This window comes from Meleagris gallopavo, chromosome 3, assembly GCF_000146605.3.
Source record: "Meleagris gallopavo isolate NT-WF06-2002-E0010 breed Aviagen turkey brand Nicholas breeding stock chromosome 3, Turkey_5.1, whole genome shotgun sequence".
Taxonomy (NCBI): Eukaryota; Metazoa; Chordata; class Aves; order Galliformes; family Phasianidae; genus Meleagris; species Meleagris gallopavo.
Window position 1 is genome coordinate 82,551,112 of NC_015013.2, and position 19,026 is coordinate 82,570,137.

At 41.2% G+C, this 19,026-nt stretch overlaps 1 long non-coding RNA gene and 1 other non-coding gene across 3 annotated transcripts in view; both read right to left on the reverse strand.

Moving 5' to 3' along the window:
* Positions 1–642: 642 nt before the first annotated feature.
* On the reverse strand, positions 643–724 carry TRNAS-GCU. The gene has a single exon. It is a non-coding gene; the product is annotated as a tRNA-Ser (tRNA).
* Positions 725–6,755: 6,031 nt separating this feature from the next.
* The window catches only part of LOC116216488, a 55,194-nt gene continuing 42,923 nt past the window's right edge, over positions 6,756–19,026 (reverse strand). The window contains exons 2-4 of one of the 2 annotated variants that reach the window (XR_004159331.1): positions 10,991–11,087; positions 9,263–9,414; positions 6,756–6,887 (exon numbers count right to left, since the gene is read on the reverse strand). This is a non-coding gene — a long non-coding RNA (uncharacterized LOC116216488). The remainder of the gene's footprint in view (positions 6,888–9,262; positions 9,415–10,990; positions 11,088–19,026) is intronic. The other variant, XR_004159332.1, reaches the window with a different exon arrangement.

The window sequence follows — 19,026 nt, forward strand, 5'->3', positions numbered from 1 at the left end:
ATATTAGAGATCACTCCCGTGCAAAATCTTGCACTTGGGTGACAGGTCTCTTTGGATGACATTTCTTACGAAGTTCTGTTGCATTAGCTGTACCACTCTGCTTGCTGTTGTCTACAAACGTGCTGAGGGTGCACTCAATCCCACTGTCTAGGTTGTTCATAAAGATGTAAAAGAGCATTAGTCCCATGATGGATCCCTGGGTACATCATTTGTCACAAGCCTCCACCTGTTGACCACAACCCTCTGGCTGTAACCATCCAACCAGTTCCTTTTCCGGGAAAAGTCCAGCCTCCAAATCCATATCTCTCCAATTTAGAGATAAGAATATAATGTGGGACCACGTCAAAGGCCTTGCAGAATTCCAGGTAGATGATATCAGTTGCTGTTCCTTTGTCTACTGACTCTGTCATGCATAGGTGAGGCTCATCAGCTTGTATTTCCCCAGGTCTTCCTTTCTATCCCTCTTAAAAATGGGAGTAATGTTTCCCTTTTTCCAGTCTTTGGGGAATTCACCTGACAGCCATGACTGTTCAGATATGATGCAGCGTGTCTTGGCAACCACATCAGCCTGCACAACCTTGGGATGCATGTCGTCAGGCCCCATAGACTTGTACACATTCAGTCTCATAAAGATTTGCCTGCCGACGAGGATGGGATTCGAACCCATGCGTGCAGAGCACAATGGATTAGCAGTCCATCGCCTTAACCACTCGGCCACCTCGTCTGCTATTATCTCCCTCTAAAGTCTACATCTAAAATACAGTACATACATCATATTTTAAATTGTGGATTCTTTCTTTCATTGACACTATCAGGAGCTTAGGATGAGAAGCTCGGGTGGAGATATGTGCACTGCAGCCATCCAATCTTTGGTATGATTAATCTTTCCCTATCAAGTAACAGAAGAAGTACTTTTGTCTCAAAAGTCTACGCTCACTTTGTTTAAAACTAATTATCTGCAAAAGCTTTGATGGCTTGCTTATTGGCTTGCCTGTAGTGTACAATAATTGAAATCACTTCATTCCTCTAGCAATGCCTTGAGCTTTGTTTGTTAACAATGCCCATAAATTTCAGCACTGAGAGTACATCAAGGCTATTTGTGAAAAGCCTCTTGGGAATGATTGATGGATCATTCTGGCTGTTGTTTGTCTACTTCTGCCTATTCCTATCTCTGACATAATCTGGTTACTTTGAGAATTGATCCCTTCCTTCCTCACCAGAGGCAACTGGCTGCAAGCATTAGTGGAGAAGGAGAAGGAATGTTTCAGAGCTCTGAAGAAACTGAGGAGCATCCTGTTTTACCATAGGCATCAAACGACCTTTATAAGAGTATCTGGCCTCTGAGTAACCTCCTGAACTGTGGGAGCAAAGGGAGCATCAATACCCTACTCAGAGAAGAGACAGTAGTTTACTTTGCACATCAGCTTCATTTTCCTATGAAAGAGGATACTCAGTGGGAAGACAAAGAGATTTCCACATGTTTATCAGGCTTCTTCTGAATCTAAGGAAACAGAAAGACTGGAAGAATATGGTAATTTGCCTTCACCTTAGCATTTCAAACAAGAATCTGCCGCAGCCACCTGCTTGTCTCCAAGATTTTCTGTCTTGCCTGGCAACTATTATTTTTAAACCAGCTGAATTTCTCCTTGAGGAGTTACCACTGCTAGTCTCACCCCTCCAGTTCCATCCCACTCTGAATTACTTTTCCTCCTATGATGCAGTCTTATTGCATCACAGGATACATGTCACTAGGCTACAGAGCACACTGCAATTTGCTGCTTGCTATTTTTCTTCCCCCAGTCCTTACCTCAGATCTCATTTTAAAGATGATCTTCATATTTGATAAGTGTGGAAAGTGCAATCCAAAGTGTTTGTGATTGATCTTGATTTACTTAAGGAAAGTTACATCTCTTACTTAAGGAAAAACGTAGCTGTTCAATGCATCAGCTTGCAAATTTTGATAGCTTTTGAAGTGATTTATTCCGTAAGTAATGCTTCCCTAGCACACTGAGAAAATGTATTTTGAGTGTTATCAGTCTTTTATTTACATAACCCTCAGTCCTTCATGGCACACACGTGACCCAGCATCTCATGGTGCTATGTTAATAAGGAATGCACACATCAACAACTGGTTTGTTTCATTTGAACATTTTTAAAGCATTTTGCTTCCCTCTAATTACTATCCATAGGCATATGAACCAACAACCGAAACATGGGACATGGATCCCCTCTGCCACACTTTCCATCATACAGCACTCAAAACTGTTCCAGGAGTTTAACACGGGTGGGGGCACTGTATATTATGTCCTATTGAGAATGCATACATCTCCCATGAAATGCTACCTCCTTTGCTTCTACAAGACTGGTTTCATTGTATTCCCTTTCTAATGCACCCTTCCCAACAGCATCTCTATGGTCCACTTTTCAGAATCAGGCCCCAGAATGGAGCAAGATCTGAATGTAGATAGATCAGGACCAAAACCTCAGCTCTGGAAAGAGATGTCAGAGTGCCTGCATGTGACCTGTACTTTGTTTTACTTATCTCCAGATGAGAACTTCATACAGTCAGGGTTATTATTTATTTTTACCAGTGCTTAACGTAGTCTAATCTAGGTATTGCAAGACAAATAATAAATGCTAAAAGAAGATTCTCACAGAGGTTCAGGACAAACCAAGCCCCAATCCTTTAATTCCCCCAATTCTGATGTTTCCTTATCATTACATCTGATGTCTACCTATCATCCATAATAAATAATGGAAGACAGAAATAAATGTTCACTACAGCATTCAAATACTTCTCAGTTCCTCAATACTGTTCCCTGCAGTAGCTGAACTGGGGGTCATAAAAAGGCTCTTGATCTCAAAACGTCTTTTGTTGATCTTTACTCAATGGTCTTTATGCTATCTAAGTAGTATTCTTAAACTAGTCTTTGAGAGGGGACTTCCTTACCAGCTGTTTAATCTATCCCATCATTTGTGACGTGGCATGTGTTTTGCATATTAATTAAAAAAAAATAAACAAAAAAAAAGACTACATTTTGGAAAAAAAATATATAATAAAGCTAGTCTGCATATGGGGATCTTGGCTTCACAAAGGCATTGGTCATGCTTGTTTCCAAGGAAGGTCAAGCCCAGTCTCAGGAATTCACTACTGCTCCAACTGGGGTAGCCCAGAGCAAATAAGTTTTTACTGTGTAAACCTTTGATTTAGACTTTTTTAGTCCAGAGAGGCCTTCCTTGGCTTAAGAGAAGCCCACAGGCTGTGAGGAGTGTTGCCCAATCTCTGTGACTGGCTCAGCTCCTCTTCAGGGTCTTCCCTGAAGACTGCTACATACCAAACAGTTCACAGATTCATAGAATCATTAAGGAAAAGATCTCTAAGATCATCTAGTCCAATCATCAACGCTTCTCCACAATAGCCAGTAAACCATGTCCCTCGGTGCCATTTCTACATGTTTCTTGAACACTTCCAGAAACAGTGACTCCACCACCTCACTGGGCAGCCTGTTCCAGTGCCCTACCACTCTTTCTGAGAAAAATTTTTCCCTAGTATCCAGTTCCCCCGGGACAAAATCAAGGAGGGTGTAGAAGGCTTGAAAAGCAGTGCAGTACCTTCATCAGCTCTCCATTTTGCTGCACTGCTCCCATGTGAGGAGCTGGAATTCTACTTTGGTTGCTCACTGGCAGTGCTATCCATGCCAATGAGGTTATGTGGGCAGTATCAAATGTTTCCCTGAGATGTGTGCAGAGGTCATGTACTTCCTGACTTGCAGTAACACCGTGGTTGTGCAGTGTGCTGGAAGATATTTCAAGGACACCCAGACATACACTGCTTTCTGCTTACACAGCATGGAGAAGAATGGATGGGCCAGATCCTTATAGGAGCATCAAGAGGTCTATGGCATTCCACTCTGCACCGACCTGGGGTGATCAGATCCCTTTCTCCCATGATGAGTAAAATATCCTCAAGTCTGCAAACACCTAGGGCCCTTTTGATATGCTGCACAGGTGAGGACGTGACTTGTATTCACCATCTGTCATGGTCTCCATCCCTCACATGGCAGCCCAGGGAAAGGGAGGATGGAGGAATCCTCTCTATCAAAGGATTTGATGATAACCACTTCCTCAGACCTTTTATGTAGCTAGCTATTCTGTAGGGATCATAGACGTAGAAAGTAATTATTTTTCACTTTAGTTTTCCCAGACTACATGAATTATCTCAACATAACTTTGAAACCTAAAAGCCACCTGTTTGATTGCCGCTTTACTTCCTTTAATGAATGCTGTGGTCACATGAAACAGACATTTAAAATAATGCAGGTGAGATAGCTCTAACTCATACAGCAAGTTAGAGCAAGAGAGAGGGCAAAGATGATATTTGATCTATTTGTTGAATAAGGCTTTTTTATTTTTTTTATTTTTTACGTAGTATCTTTTAAACTTCAGAAGAGTCAAACAAATCAAAGAGAAGAAGATGATCTTGGGCTGGATTAGAGAGAGATCAGGTTCTGATTTGGGAGCTTGAGGAAGTGGGTCAGCACATTATTTCTTACGCCTGTTTGTGGGTGATGTAATATCCTGGAGTTAGCAACACACTAAAGGAAGAACCAAGAACACATAAACCATAGATGAGACTTGACACAAATTGTTTTAAGCTCCTGCTATGAAAACAAATGGTTTGGCTGTATCCTGCAAGTCCTAGGATCCTGCTGACAGTGACAGGAAGACATGCAGAAATGACAAGATAGGACAAGAGGTAACGGCTTCAAGTTGCAGCAGGGGAGGTTCAGATTGGATATTTAGAAAAAAATTGTTCTCAGAAAGACTGGTGAGGCATTGGCACATGCTGCCTGGGAGAGCAGCAGAGTCACCATTCCTGGAGGTGTTCACGAAACGTGGAGATGTGGCACTGAGGAACATGGTTCAGTGGGCATGGTGTAATGGATTGATAGTTGGGCTAGATGATCTTAGCAGTCTTTTCCAACCTTAATGATTATGTGATTCTATGACACAAGCACATTCATAGATACTTGTGATTGTGATCCTGCACCTCCAAATGTGCTTTTATGCTCATTCAGTGGTTGCAAGTTCAGGTCTCATTTGCAGCGAAACATACATCCTATGTGTGTGCATGGGCTGTGCAGCTGAATTAGGGTTAAAACTGTGCATGCTTTGTCTGTATGAGAGTTTCTGAAAATAAAACTAATGTGCATAATCTGGAAAAAAATCCAAGTCAAAGAAAAGCTCTTAAAGTCCTTGAATAAGTGAATTCTGCTTCAGAGCATGATTACTACTAAATTATTTTTATCCTCTAGGTACCTTTTGACCTAATAAACAGTACTTCTGTAAATCAGCATGAACTTGTAGTAGTAGTTTTATGGATTTTAACTCTTGCATTTTGGAGGGTGTGTGAGTTATAGTACATACCTATGTTCAGCTCTCCAGTGGACAGGTCATTGCAAAATACACAAAATGTTATTTTTGCAGATGAGTTGATCTGATGTGAAGCAGAAATTCCAAAGCAACTGAAGGTTCAGATATTTAAGTAGTTAAGGAGCTTTCCCAAGATACTATGGCCAGGATTCCTCTGAGTAAACACTGAGTACATTACCCATGCCTCTACCTGAACTTCTCATATGAGTAACCACTGGAGTCAGCAGAGAGGTCAGGGAATATTTAATATGCCATTCATCTCTTGTACAATGGTGTTTAAAATAGATAGGATAATTCATTATCCATGAGCTTTTGTCTTCATTGTCTACCAAGAGAGATTGAGATGCAAGGATCTTCTATGGGTGTGCAAAGTTAAACAATTTTAACAACAATTCTTAACACTTGGCTATCAATAACTGTCTGTGGAGCTATTAGCTCTTCCCTTTTGGAAAGTTACGTGACTTAAGCTTTCATAGCTCATTATTAAAGTTGGCCTGTATTGCTTTTCAGTGAAATTTCACCTACTGTCTCCTCTCTGGGGCACTACCTCTCACTGTGGTGACTCAGGCAAGCAGTACAGTTCAGAAGACCAGAGGTGATTTGGTACATCTCAGCTGCTTGGATATTGTCTGAGCTGAAGGTGCTTCTGGCAAGTACAGCCCTTTTCTACAGTTGTCATGTAATTGTATGGTAACTTTTTTCCAAATATCTGGATGGAAATTATTTACTCTTCATTCAGAAAATCTGGTAGTCTGCAATGAAGATAGATTTCTAAACAGACGAACATTCATTTTTCCATGTTTTTCCCCCTCAGCATTGCAAGTCTATTATTAATTATACAACTTAGCATTAAAGATCCATTTAAAATTCCTCTGCTAGCATAGGCTTTGTTTGATTGCACTGTCACATGGAGCCCAACAGGGCACCTTGGCCAGAGACAAATATGCACATTTGAAACAACAACAACATGCAATTCATGACCTTGCAAGTTGTGGAATGCTGAGAGCTTGAAAATCTACTTGAATAATGAGATGAGAATTTATTTCCCAATAAGAATATGCCTTAGCCTATTATTCCACACTATAGATCAGCAGCAGATAGTTAGGGAGAGATTTTGTGGCATCAGTAAGCCAAAAATCAGTCATCAGCAACCATGTGGCACAACGCACTTTGAGTGGTGGTCTATGCCAGACCACTGAACACCAAGTAATAACTAAATGTGGCACTGGCTGAAGTGAGCTCCTTGCAAAGATGTGATTGCACTGCACAACAGTGACTCACCAAGAGCAAAATTAGACAGTGTTCACAACACGTTACCTGCAGAGTAATGTCTTTTTATTCTCTTTGATGGGATCTGTCTACCACATAGCACATTGGTCCATGTCCACGATCCATCAGTAATGCAGGAGGAGAGTCAAACATGCAATAGATCAAGATGTGCTGTTTTCACCCTACTAGAGGAAACAATGAAGATGAGTAAGTTGGAAAATGTGCAGATACACTGATCTATTAGTATGTAACACTGATTTAGGATATAGTTGGTGTATAATATTAATAAAAGATATCTCCAGGTTGTGAACTCCAAGTTAGTGAGGACACATGTATGAAAAGTGAGGAGCAGAATTGAAAAGCTTGCATAGAACAAGAAGTGCAAACATTTGTTTAATGAATCAGAAGCAATCTAGAAGTAACTTGCAATCATTTAAGTCTTCTGCAGCCATTGTCTCTCATGGCTTTATAATGAATTTTGTGAAAAACTCTAATGCTGAAGTAGGTCATATTTAGCAATGAAGGAAACTCGTTTTTTTCTTTAAAGTCTTTCCTTAGTGTGGAACTGAGCTTTCATTCTAATCTTTAGTGTGGTACTGAGACTCTCCTGCCTCTCCTGAAGTTTTAACAGAACCAGATGCCTTTCCAGAAGCCTTGATTTACTCAAATACAAACTGTTTGTCCAAGTGCCCCTAGCTGAAAGTCTGAGCTTCCACACTCAGAATGTCACAACAGATTTTTTAACAGCTTTTAGCAGCCAGCTTTACTGGCTTTATTTCTGATGTATTTAAATTACAAATACCAGATGACAAAGGAATGTATTTCCACTGGCTTTTGTTGATTACTTTATAGTCTTGTGGGTTTTTACCATATCCCTGGTCATGGAATGTTTAGCAAAATTATACTGACTTCACTCTTCAACCTGAAAATATTTTTTCTATTTCTTTTATACTGACCTCTTAGAACTGCTACTATGGAAAGCGATCAGATAAAATGGTCAGTGGAATAGATTCAGTGATGAGTGTAAGTGTAGCACCACGGGCCACAAGCTCAGCTACGCAACTACTGAGAGGCAAAAGTTCATTTATCCCCAATTAGAATCATAGACTCATTAAAGTTGGAAAAGACTTCTAAGATCATCTAGTCAAACTGTCACCTCACCCCCACCATGCCTACTTAAAGAGTTACAGAATCATTAAAGTTGAGAAAGACCTCTAAAATCATCAAGTCCAACTGTCAACCCATCACCACCATGGCCACAGAACCATGTCTCTAAATGCCACGTCTCCACATGCCTCCAGGGATGATGATTCCACCATTTCCCTGCCCTGGGCAGCCTGTGCTAATGCTTAAGCACTCTTTCTCAGAAGATTTTTTCATGATATCCAACCTGATATTCAACCTGAGTTGGCTTATTTCTAGCCAAAAGGTCCAACTCTCATCCAGGGAGCTCTCAGGCACCCAACAAATGGAAGAAGTAGGTGGCCACCAAGTCACTGTCATTGAGAAGAGCCTCTTCCTCTGTTGTGAAAAGCCCTTTCCAGACCTTTAGGCATGTTTCCAGCATTGTTAAGGTATAGTTCTGCACACAGTTTGTGCTTAGGTTCAGTGTCACTATTTTGGGTTTACAGATGAGGAAATCACTATGGTCATTCTACCTTTCCTAGAGCTGGAATTTGATTTGGTTTTAAAAATAACGACATCTGCAGTTATTTCATGGTCTGTGTTAGTAATGTCTGCACTAGCAAGCCCTTTTGTACATAAGAGCATTTGTCATCAGGGGCTTTTTCTTTCTGTTGTTTACATCTGATAGAAGGGAAATTCTTACTGATAGTTTTATCTGGTCCAAAGGCCCTTTGAATGGGAGTTTGGGTAACTCTGTTTAGTGGAAGTTGTTCCTGTCTAGGGCCTGGGACTAGATAATCTCTAAAGGTTCCTTCCAATCCAAACCATGCCATGATTCTATGATCCCCTGGACCTTATGTCTCCATTGGCTGTGCTGTTCCAAGCTGCCCAGGAGAGCTGACCCAAACCTTTGCTCCTCCACGTGCTGCCTCAGGATAAGAGCTCATATAAGTGTGTGTTGGGCCAGTGTCAGGAGCAAATCCCTTCTTTGCTATCATCACTCAGGTAGTGCTTTGCAAGCAAACCTTCCTGTTGCTGATGCACAGGCCTTACTTCACTAAGCTACCCTTTATACAAAAATATCTCATACAGCCTTTGCGTAAACAGCTTGTCTCTTCGCTTTGAAGGGGGTTAGATTTCATTGGGGAAACAAGCCAGGCTGTAAACTGAGACAGAGTTCTTCCTTTGCCAAAACTTGAGTTACAAAAAGTAGAACAAGTGTATTCCCAGGCTGTGATGCATTGCTGTCATTTCCCTGTTTGAGAGTCCTCCTCCAGCAGGATGCAGCAGAACACAGGATCAGGGACAGAACTGCACAGTGTATTGCAGCTTCAATAATAATCCTATTGAGCTGTCTGCAGGCGCAGCCCAGAGATGCCACAAGATTAGAAATGAAAGTATGAAACTTCTCCTATAGGACAGGATTGGTCCTTACCTGCAGAGCTGCACAACTGTGCCCTGCAGAGCTGTGATTTTCTAGGTAACACAAGAAATGCTCCATGAAATGACATTTCCTCAGAATTTGAAAGTGTTAAGTAGTTATCACCTGAACTGTTCCCATATTAAAGTCTTTCTCAACTGCTAATCCTAGAAGTCAAAGAAACAGAAATAAGCAACATGCAAAAAGAAATCCTCATTTACTTTCTCTCTGCTTTTTGAATAATGAAATTTATCCTTCAAGCTTTTCTGCAATGCATAGGTACTAGGAGCTTAGACTATGTCAAATAGGACCATCCAACTCAGGAACTAGCAATACATGGAGGGAGACAGCAGAAGATGAAAGTTTGGAAGAGTCAATCTTTTCAGACATCTTTCTAAATCAGAACTGAAACCAAATGGACTATTTTGAAGCACTCTAGATACAGTCCTCCTTTGCCTTCTAATATATTTAACCTTTTGTTGAATGAAATGAAGGAGAAAGCATTCCTCTCTGAGGTTGAAACACTGGAGTAGGTGGTCAGGCTGTCATACTCATCCCTGCTTTCAGACTTTCTGGGTGAGGGTGGGCAGATCTTTGAGAACAGACTGCAGGATTTTGCTATTTTTCAGTCACTTTTTTGCATATAAAAAATTATGTTAATTCCATTAAATTTTACTGTGGGCCTTCAAAAACTTTGTTTGAACTAGTCAACGATTAAATCTTTCTTTAGAGTCTACCTGCAAGTTAGAACACTTTTGCAGTAACCATGGGAATGGATGCTCAATAACATCTCAGAATCCTTGAACCTTGGTAAAAATGAGTTCCCTTGGCTCCATCTTAGAAGCAGTGAATATCCAGCAGATACACTTATTCAGACCGTGGATTACAATAGCATGCCAAGACGCTGAAAAAAGGCCTTTTCTCTTACATGAACTCAAAATGATAGGACAGAGTCAAGCTGCATGCTTCCTCTAGTTTGGCAAAGCTTTGTGTGTTTGTAGGACTGAATGTATCCATACAATTAACAAGAGAATAAAATTGCCAAAGCTGGAGAGAACCTGCTGATCTGACATGAAACCAAGTGAATGAAATTTCTGACTAGTCATAATATAGAAGCCATTCACATCCTCCTTTCAAACATATGAGCCACCTGAGTGCATACTGCTTGTCCTATTATTTTCTTTTAGCTGTCTGTCTTGTAAGGGCTATAGTTATTAAGTTGGTTGATTCTTTAGTAGTTAATAGTTTGAAGCTCTTTGTGTGTCTCAGCAGACATCATGACTTCTCTGAACAGACTGCTGAGATTAAGGCACTCTATCAGACGTTCAATGAGCCCTTGAAACATCATCTCCTGCTTTTCCTGACCATTTTTCTCATCTGAACCTCAGAGCATGATTGTGTGATGACAAGGGAGCACTGATGAGCAGCTGAGGGGCAGCACAGAGTCCAGATGGGTCAACTGAGATACATTTATCCATCTCACCAAAGTTGGAATTGCGCTGCTTGGCTTAGACAGAGTCTTGGTATGATAAGTCTCAGCCTTTGGGCTGCCTTCCTTCCTCCTTTAAGTATGGAAGGAGCTACATGGCTGCCCTAGAGAAGCAAATGAACTTCTAGATACTGAAGCCTTGGTTTCATTATGCTTAATAAGTATCTTTGCAAGATAATTAGGCCAGTGAAGTAGTTCAAATCAGGTTAGTATCTGAATTAGGATCTAAAAAAATCAAATTACATCATATTTACCATAGGCTCCAGGTATGTGAAAGAACCATGGGTCTGCTAAAACAGTAGCCACCGGTGTGGTTAAGTACTTCTATCTGCCAGTCCCTTAGATAACCACCTGCAAAATGGCATTAGTATTAGTTCTTCCCCGGGGTAAAGGCTTGCAAACACAAATTCATAAGAATTTCAAAAAAGAAGCAGATAGGAATCTTGCAGGTCTGACCTGTGGCTTTTGTTTCTCATTTGTTTTTATTTACCTTTCTATGACCCTAAAGTAGGGTCTTTAATTGTAATTCTGAAGCTTAACAGACTGGCTTTTTTTTCAATCCGTTGTTTGTACGTTGTATATAAATTGTACCTAGGAAAATCATCAGCATAATGAAAAATTATGTCTAGTAGTCAAGTGAATAATACTAGCGTGCTATTTGTGCATGATTTTCATGTCAAGAGATCAGTTAATTAACAGCTAATTCAATAAGATGCCAGTGAGAATTTGTATTTTGCAGAAATGCATGGTGCCACAAAGCATTCCCAGGTGAGCTGGAAGTGAACAGCTGCATTTTAAATGTCTTTGTTTGATCCAAAATAATCAGTCACTGATGTAATCCTTTTAAGGCTCTTAATAAGTATTTCAGCATCTTTTCCTCTGCTTTCTGCTCTTGAGCCTGTACATTTTGTTGTGGTTGTGCTTTCAACTTGTCATGCAATCACGGAAAAAGAGAGACTGTTAAAAACAAAAAGAAGGGTGAAAACATTGTACATATAAAAGCCTCTGGAAATAAGATTTGCAGAATAACACCACCTGAGGACCTGGATGAACACCATGATATTTGGCAGATTCTCTGCACCTCAAACCAGGAAGTTTATCCTTTCCAGACAAGAGGCTGGTAGCCAAAGAGGGATAAACATTTATCCACTAACACACCACTATAGCACACAGCTGAAAAGCTGAACTCACAAAGTAAGAAAAACATCCAGATTTTGTCCTACACATCGCTGTGGCATTTGGAGCTGGCTAGTGGAGGAAAGCACATATATTCTGAATTCAAAAACTCAAACTATTTTTTATACACTCCTCGAACAGGAGGATCATTGTCAAATACAGCACTATATCTTTGCATCAAAAAGAATGAAACCTTTCCAAATTCCTCAGCTTTCTTTCTCCTTTTCTCATACATCAGAGCATGAGTTTTGTGTGCTGCACTGCTTTGAAGGAAAGGAAATTCAAAACACGTATCTAATCCTCTGTAAATACAAAACAGTGAATGCTTATGCAACTCTTAAGATTTCTTGTATTGGATCAGGAAGAAAAAATGTCCTTGCAGGAACAAAATGTCAAACCACTGTTGTAGCCATAGGAGATAAATCCATTCTCTGTCCTTGAGAGCCAAGCCTACTTTCCACTGAAAGCCCATTTCCCACATGGTCATCTTTAACACACTTCCACAGATGCTTCACAGCATCACTATGTATCTTAGCCATTTCCTACAGTTAAATGCATTTCCTGCCACTATCCTATCTGCATACTAATGAGAAGAGGATAATCTAGCTCCCATCCTCCCCTTCCAAAGAAAATGAATCCAATGAAGTCAAGTACTCTTTTGCTACTAATAGGGCAATAGGGAGCCATAGAATCATATGATCATAAAATGGCTTGGGTTGGAAGGGATCTCAAAGACCATCTAGTTCCAACCCTCTGCTGTGGGCAGGGTTGCCAACCACTAAATTAGGCACTAGATCAGTATGCCCAGGGTCCCCTCCAACCTGGCCTTACACCTTCAAATGCATTGCAGTTCAGATCAGGAATGCGATTTAGAAATAAATCTCTCAGCCCTCTTGGCTTATTGTGTTTTGGTCTGTGCCCCAGTGAGCTGCTGGACAGAACCTGGGCTTCTTTCAGCTGAAACAAAATGTGTGTTGTGCTCCAAGAGCATCTCAAGTGCTCCTGATGTTGACGGGTGTTCAGTTTTCAGATAAGCTAGTCCGTAATAACCACCTGAAATAACTGTAATTTGTTTTAATCAGTGCTGTGATGATCTTTTGGTCAGAAACTTCACCCAAAAAACTGCTAATTAGCCCATTACTACCTGAATATATCTGTTCCTTTTTGGAGCCTGTTTTCATGTTTGATCCCCTCTAAGAATCCCGGCTGTGAAGTTGAATTCACTGTTAGCCAGTACATCCTTTTCTTTGTTTTAAACCCATTACCTATAAAGTTAATTGGATTCTTCCTGTGGCTTATATTGTGAAAAGTAATGAGCACTCTTTTCATGTTTTCCTTACTGTTCGTACTTTTACAGACCTCTGTCACATTCCTTCTCTATGGCATTCATTCAAGACCAAGGAGCCCTTTAAATTCAAACCAGAGATAGGAAATCATACTTATTCCCCTCCTCAGTTTTGTTTCAAGTTGTACTGTATCCTTTTGGAGATGGGATGACCTGAGCCACATTCACTGTTCCACATATTGATGTATTGCAGATATGCATAGGTAGTCAGTCAGTCAGTAGAAAACCTCACTCAGTATTTATTTGCTACACTGATAGCTCTGGCAGCACCATGGCACTTTGAAATTGGATTTCAAGAGAATACTGGAAAAAAAGGAGTCAAAATTTGAAATGAGAAAGAGGTAGAGGCATAAAAGGACTGTCAGTGTCATCTGATGTTAGATTAAATGAGCTAGGGAAAGCCACAAAAAGAGTTGGAAGACAAAGGGTTGAATTTGCAGCCTCTGAGGAATTATCTCAATTTGAGTGACTACTATATGGCAAAGTTATAAGCAACTAAGTTTATTTATCTGTTAGGAAAAAAAAAAAAAAGGGGGAAATGAGCTCTCTAGGTTACATAAAATAACTTCTATTTAGGGCAGGTCTTTTTTGACTCTGAAATGCTGAATTCTCTGTTGGAAAAAGAGACAGGCCTCAAACCTGCCTTCCAACCCGACCAACATGACTGACACCAACATGCTGCAGCAGCAAGAATATTATACAGGTGACCAGACCAGGGAAATGATCTTTTCCAAACTAGTCTATTTTCACAAAGTACAGATCTTACATCTTTAAAGCAAACAGAGACTTTGTCATTACATTCAAGAGATGCATAGAAAGAACAGATTCCTAAGCACATTTTCAATTCTGAACTTCTTACAGAAGAGAAGCTTACTATTTAGACATGAAATGGCCAAAATAGATTTAAAATCATATTTTCATAGAATCATTAAGATCATCCAGTTCAACCAAAACCCATCCCCATCATGCCCACTGAACCATGTCCCTCAATGACACATCTACACGTTTCTTGAATACCTCCAGGGATGGTGACTCAACCACTCCCTGAGAAGCCTGTTCCAATGCCTCACTACACTTTCTGAAAAGAAATTTTTCCTAATATCTAATCTGTGTTTTCTTGTGCTCTGCCACTGGTAATTCACCCTTCTTACTTTACAGTGGTTTTCAAGCATTATCAAGAACACCCTGAAGCGGCTTCAGAAGTTACTAAATAAGATTGACTATAAAGAAATATGTACACGAACCTTTTAATACATCACATTTAGATTACAATCACAGCCATTACAGCTCTAAAGCTGAAATGCCATTTCACAGCTAAGAATATTAATCATCCATCGGAACTTCCTGAGGAACTATATACTTCTTGCTGAATATTTCCCTGATTCTGAAGACTTTCAAAATACCTAAAAACAAAATTCTTCCTTTTTAAATCCTCACCTGCATTTCCATTTCTTGTCAGTACTGTATGGTCTGTTTACAAAGCACCGCGTATGGCTGGTAAGGTTAGATGAAGAAAACAATGAAAGAAAGGACAGCACCTCTCCTTATGAAAAAAGGCTGAGGGAGTTTGTCTTGTTTAGATTGGAAAAGGAAAGGCTGGGAGGAGACTTCATTGCAGCCTTCCAGTACTTGAAGGGAGCTTGTAAGCAGGAGGGGGACCGACTTCTTACACTGTCTGATAGTGATAAGATAAAGGGGAATGGTTTTAAACTAAAAGATGGAAAAATTAGGTTAGATGTTAAGAAGAAATTATTTACTCAGAGGGTGGTGGGGAACTGGCATAGGCTGCCCAGAGCAGCTGTGGATGCCCCATCCCTGAAGGAGCTCAAAGCCAGGTTGGATGGGGCCCTGGGCAGCCTGAGCTAGTGGGGGGCAGCCCTGCCCATGGCAGGGGGTTAGGGCTGAGTGGACTTTGAGGTCCCCTCCAAAGTAAGTCATTCTGCAAGCCTATGACTCTATTACAGTAATTAAAGATGAATCTGCTCCAGGAGATAATTACCCAGTGCTTGCTGTGTGAGCAGAGCAAGAATGGGGTGTGATATGTCCCCACTTGTTTTTAATTTGGTCATCACATTAGAGCAGGGCTACAAAATGGAGCCTCTTGAGGCCATTCTCAGGGATTACAAATACCAACTGCTTTCACAATAAGCTATGGAGAAGCAAAGTAGGATTAGGTGATAGTAGTATTAGTACACATTTTCTCTTTATAGCAGGCTGTAATTTTTCTGTTAATTGTTTTTCCAAAACAGAGTCTTCAAAAGAATTCAGTAGACTGCTTTTCCCAGCTGTATGCCAGGACACTGGCTCAGCAATAACAACGCAGAAACCATCTCTTATCTTGCTGCCACAGCCCCAGGAGAAGCCTTCTCCCCATTCCACATCCAGTCAAGCCTAACGTCAGGATGTGCACAAGTGACCGAAATCTGTCATGTCACAGCTCAGTCCCAAAAGTCCTTGCATTTCTCTCGTCTCCCCTGCCTCTTTCTAATTTAAGTGGCTGGATAACCAAACCATCTCAAAATCAAACATTTCTGTGAAGCTTAAAACATGAAAATAAATTCACTGAAGCAGAGAATCACAGAATGGGAAGAGCTCTTAGTGGGAAGCAAGCCTACAGAGCCACAATCTCATCATCTCCAATGCAGGGAAAGGGAACTGGAGCCTCCCATCCACAGTTCAGCTCCTGAAAATTTTAGGCACATTAAAATGCAAATGAAATAATCTATTTTTATAAAACTATTCTATGGAGGATAGAGCTAAGCCTAGTTTGCAAGCCAGTAAGAGAAGCGGTGATGCACCAGTGTGATATGGCTGATGTCAAGCGGCCCAACAGCACAAACCTAGCATTCCAGTTTGTCCCTGCTGCCTCTTGTGCTGCCAAGGGCAATGGAAAATGCTCAGAGCTCTTGGGGAAGAGGTAAGTGGAAAAAGTGTTGGAAAGAGATAGCGCTAGGAGTCACCATGCTGTTCAGTCCTTTTTTTTACAGGGCCCCACATAACTTGTGAGCAGAGGGAGGGTAGGCAGCCTGAGTTTGCTAAGCTCTCTCCTCTTTGCCTTCCAGCCTGAGTAAGCACAGTCAGAAACAGTCATTGAGCTGTATAGCTAAAAGGAATATGTTTCTCTGCATAAAAAGTTACCTCAGTACAGCTTTCTTACTGTGCCTGGCTGCCATGAAGCCCCAGAGGCAGCCCCAGCTGGGAGCTTCATGGTGTAGCAATACCTCAAGAGAAACCACTGCCTCAAAGGAAATCCTGTTCTGTTAATGCCGGAGCTGTGTGCATTATTGCCATCTTTGCTATCATTATAACCACAGAGTGAACTGAGATGTCTCCTTTCCCAGGCTTGTGGCATGGATAATATTCATAGTGGTAAGACGAGCTCTCCTGTACATTGCCCGAGATGTGAAAAATTAAAGGATTTAAATGAGGGAAATCAGCCTCTTAAATTAATTAAGGCTTCAAAAGCTAACTAATTTACTATCTTTCCTTGGAAAAGAATGAAAAAAAATTAAAAGTGGTATTATCAGCTCACTTACTTTTCCCTCCTGCAGCACTATCTCTCAAACCAGCAGCTCTCTCAGGGCACTGTACAAAAGGTGGGAAAAATGAGAGAATTTCTCTCTGCAGGAACAGCTGTGCCCACAGTGCTGAGGCAACGTCTCCCCAGATGAGATGAGCTGCGTTTGGGGGCAGTGCTGATGCTTTCAGGAAGCCTTTATCCTTTCATATTTCCTTTGTTTCATTTTCCACCATTCACAGAATCATAGAATGGCTTTGGTTGGAAGGAGCCTCAATACAGCCCCAACTCCTGTCATGTGCTGCCTGTCCCCCACCAGCTCAGGCTGTCCAGAGACCCATCCAGCCTGGTCCTGAGCACTTCCAGGGATGGAGCACCCACAGCTCTCTGGGCAGCCTGTGCCAGTGCCTCACTGCCCTCTGAGCAAAGAATATCTGCCTAACATCAAATGTAAGAGACCGGGAACTGTATCTCTCCTTCAAGATTTTTTTTCTTAAGCTAAGCAAGTTAAGACCACAGAAAAAAACTGGGGACAAATTTATTTTTGAAGTAAACACCCTCCCCCACATTAGTCCATTGATGATGGTTTCCTACATAAAGTCTTGAGTTTATTCATGTTAATAAAATCTGAGATCTAAGGCATTGTGTTAAAAAAAAAAAATAAATTATTCTTAATGCCTTTTAACATTCAGTGCAATGCCAAGATATTTCCTCCCCTCCTAGCAGGGATATATTCCCAATATCCTCATTAACAAGATTTGAGAGAGAGAAAATAAGAACCCTCAGGAGCTACAAGGGGGGGAGGATAGGAGAGTACAAAGGAGGCTCCAGCTGAGGAGCTAAGAATAGCAGCAGTTCAGCTCAGGTTAAAAATATCCTCAGTTTTGGAGACGGAATCCAGATGTGGAGTGAACTCCAGCTCCTGTCACTCAGCTCAGACACAAGTATATGCAGAGAGAGTATCAGAGAAGGGATGATGAATAAACATATAAAACAGTGCATCATGGCATCAGAAAACAACAGCATTCCAGTTCCCATGATGAGGAAACCCAGCTAGCTGGACTCATCCACAAAATAATCAGACAGGCCAGTGCTTTTGATATCCTGCAAAATAATCAGTCAGGCCAGTGCTTTTTATATCCAGCAGCTTTAATAGCACTGGAACATCAAATGGCCTTTGCCAAGAATTAATCTCTGCTTTCCAAGCTCCTACCAGCTCCCCAAGTAAGCTGTGAGCTGCTGGACTCACTGCAGGTTTCCTTCTAGGCTCAGGGTGGGCAGTGATACTGGTCCCACTCTCCTATCTAGGCTGAAGGAGCAATGGAAGGACCCAGATCCTGTCTGAGGTTAGAAGGTAAGGGGAAATTTCCTGTAAGCATCTCAGCCAACTTCAGTTTCCCTGCTCTGGTGTTATTATTTCCATTTCTTCCTTGGGTAAGAGGAACAGAGCCAAGAGTAATTATGATGGGTCCTAATTGCAGGGTGATAAATAATAACAGAAAAGGAGAACAGAGAGAGAAATCAGCTTTACTAAAATCACCTTTGGAAAGATGAATAAGTGAAATCAAAATACTTCATCTGCATAACACACCTGATTCCTCTCATGGCAACCATTCTCCTGGGCACAATGCCATGTCAGTGCTCAATGCCACTGCTTTAATAGTGCTTTCCCTTAGCAACTCTGCCAGGTGACACTGAGGCAGAAGAATGAGGAGAGCAGCTGAGCTCAACTACAGCAGATGGGAGAAAGCCCAACAGCACAGAAGAGTTGTTCTTGCTATTTCCCTGTTGTATGGAAAAAGCATGAGCAGATCCCACTTCTGAGCTCTTGCTCTGAACATATATGGCTGAGAATAAGCAGGGAGAAAAGGCTGCCCTGCTGATCCAGACCTGGGAAATGAGAGAGGAGGTCCTGTGCCTCCCCTTATTCAATGGAGAAAAATTTCTGATGCTGGAGAAAGACCAAAGGGAGAAGTGGACACAGAGCTCCTTCATAGGCCACATCAGGGAGTGACTTCTGGAACCCTCACCCAGACTGCCATAACAGGACTCAGCTGAATGACATGGTGATCACTGTGGCTATGGTACACAAAATCCTCTGCATGGACATATTCTGCAGACCTGGCAACACTGCAAATGACTCAGCACCAGAGATGGACAAAATTGATATTCAAACACCAATCTGGAGATACTTACGGTCTTCTGGGTGTACCTTTTGTTGGTTTTGAATTTCTGGGGTTTACAGTACCCTG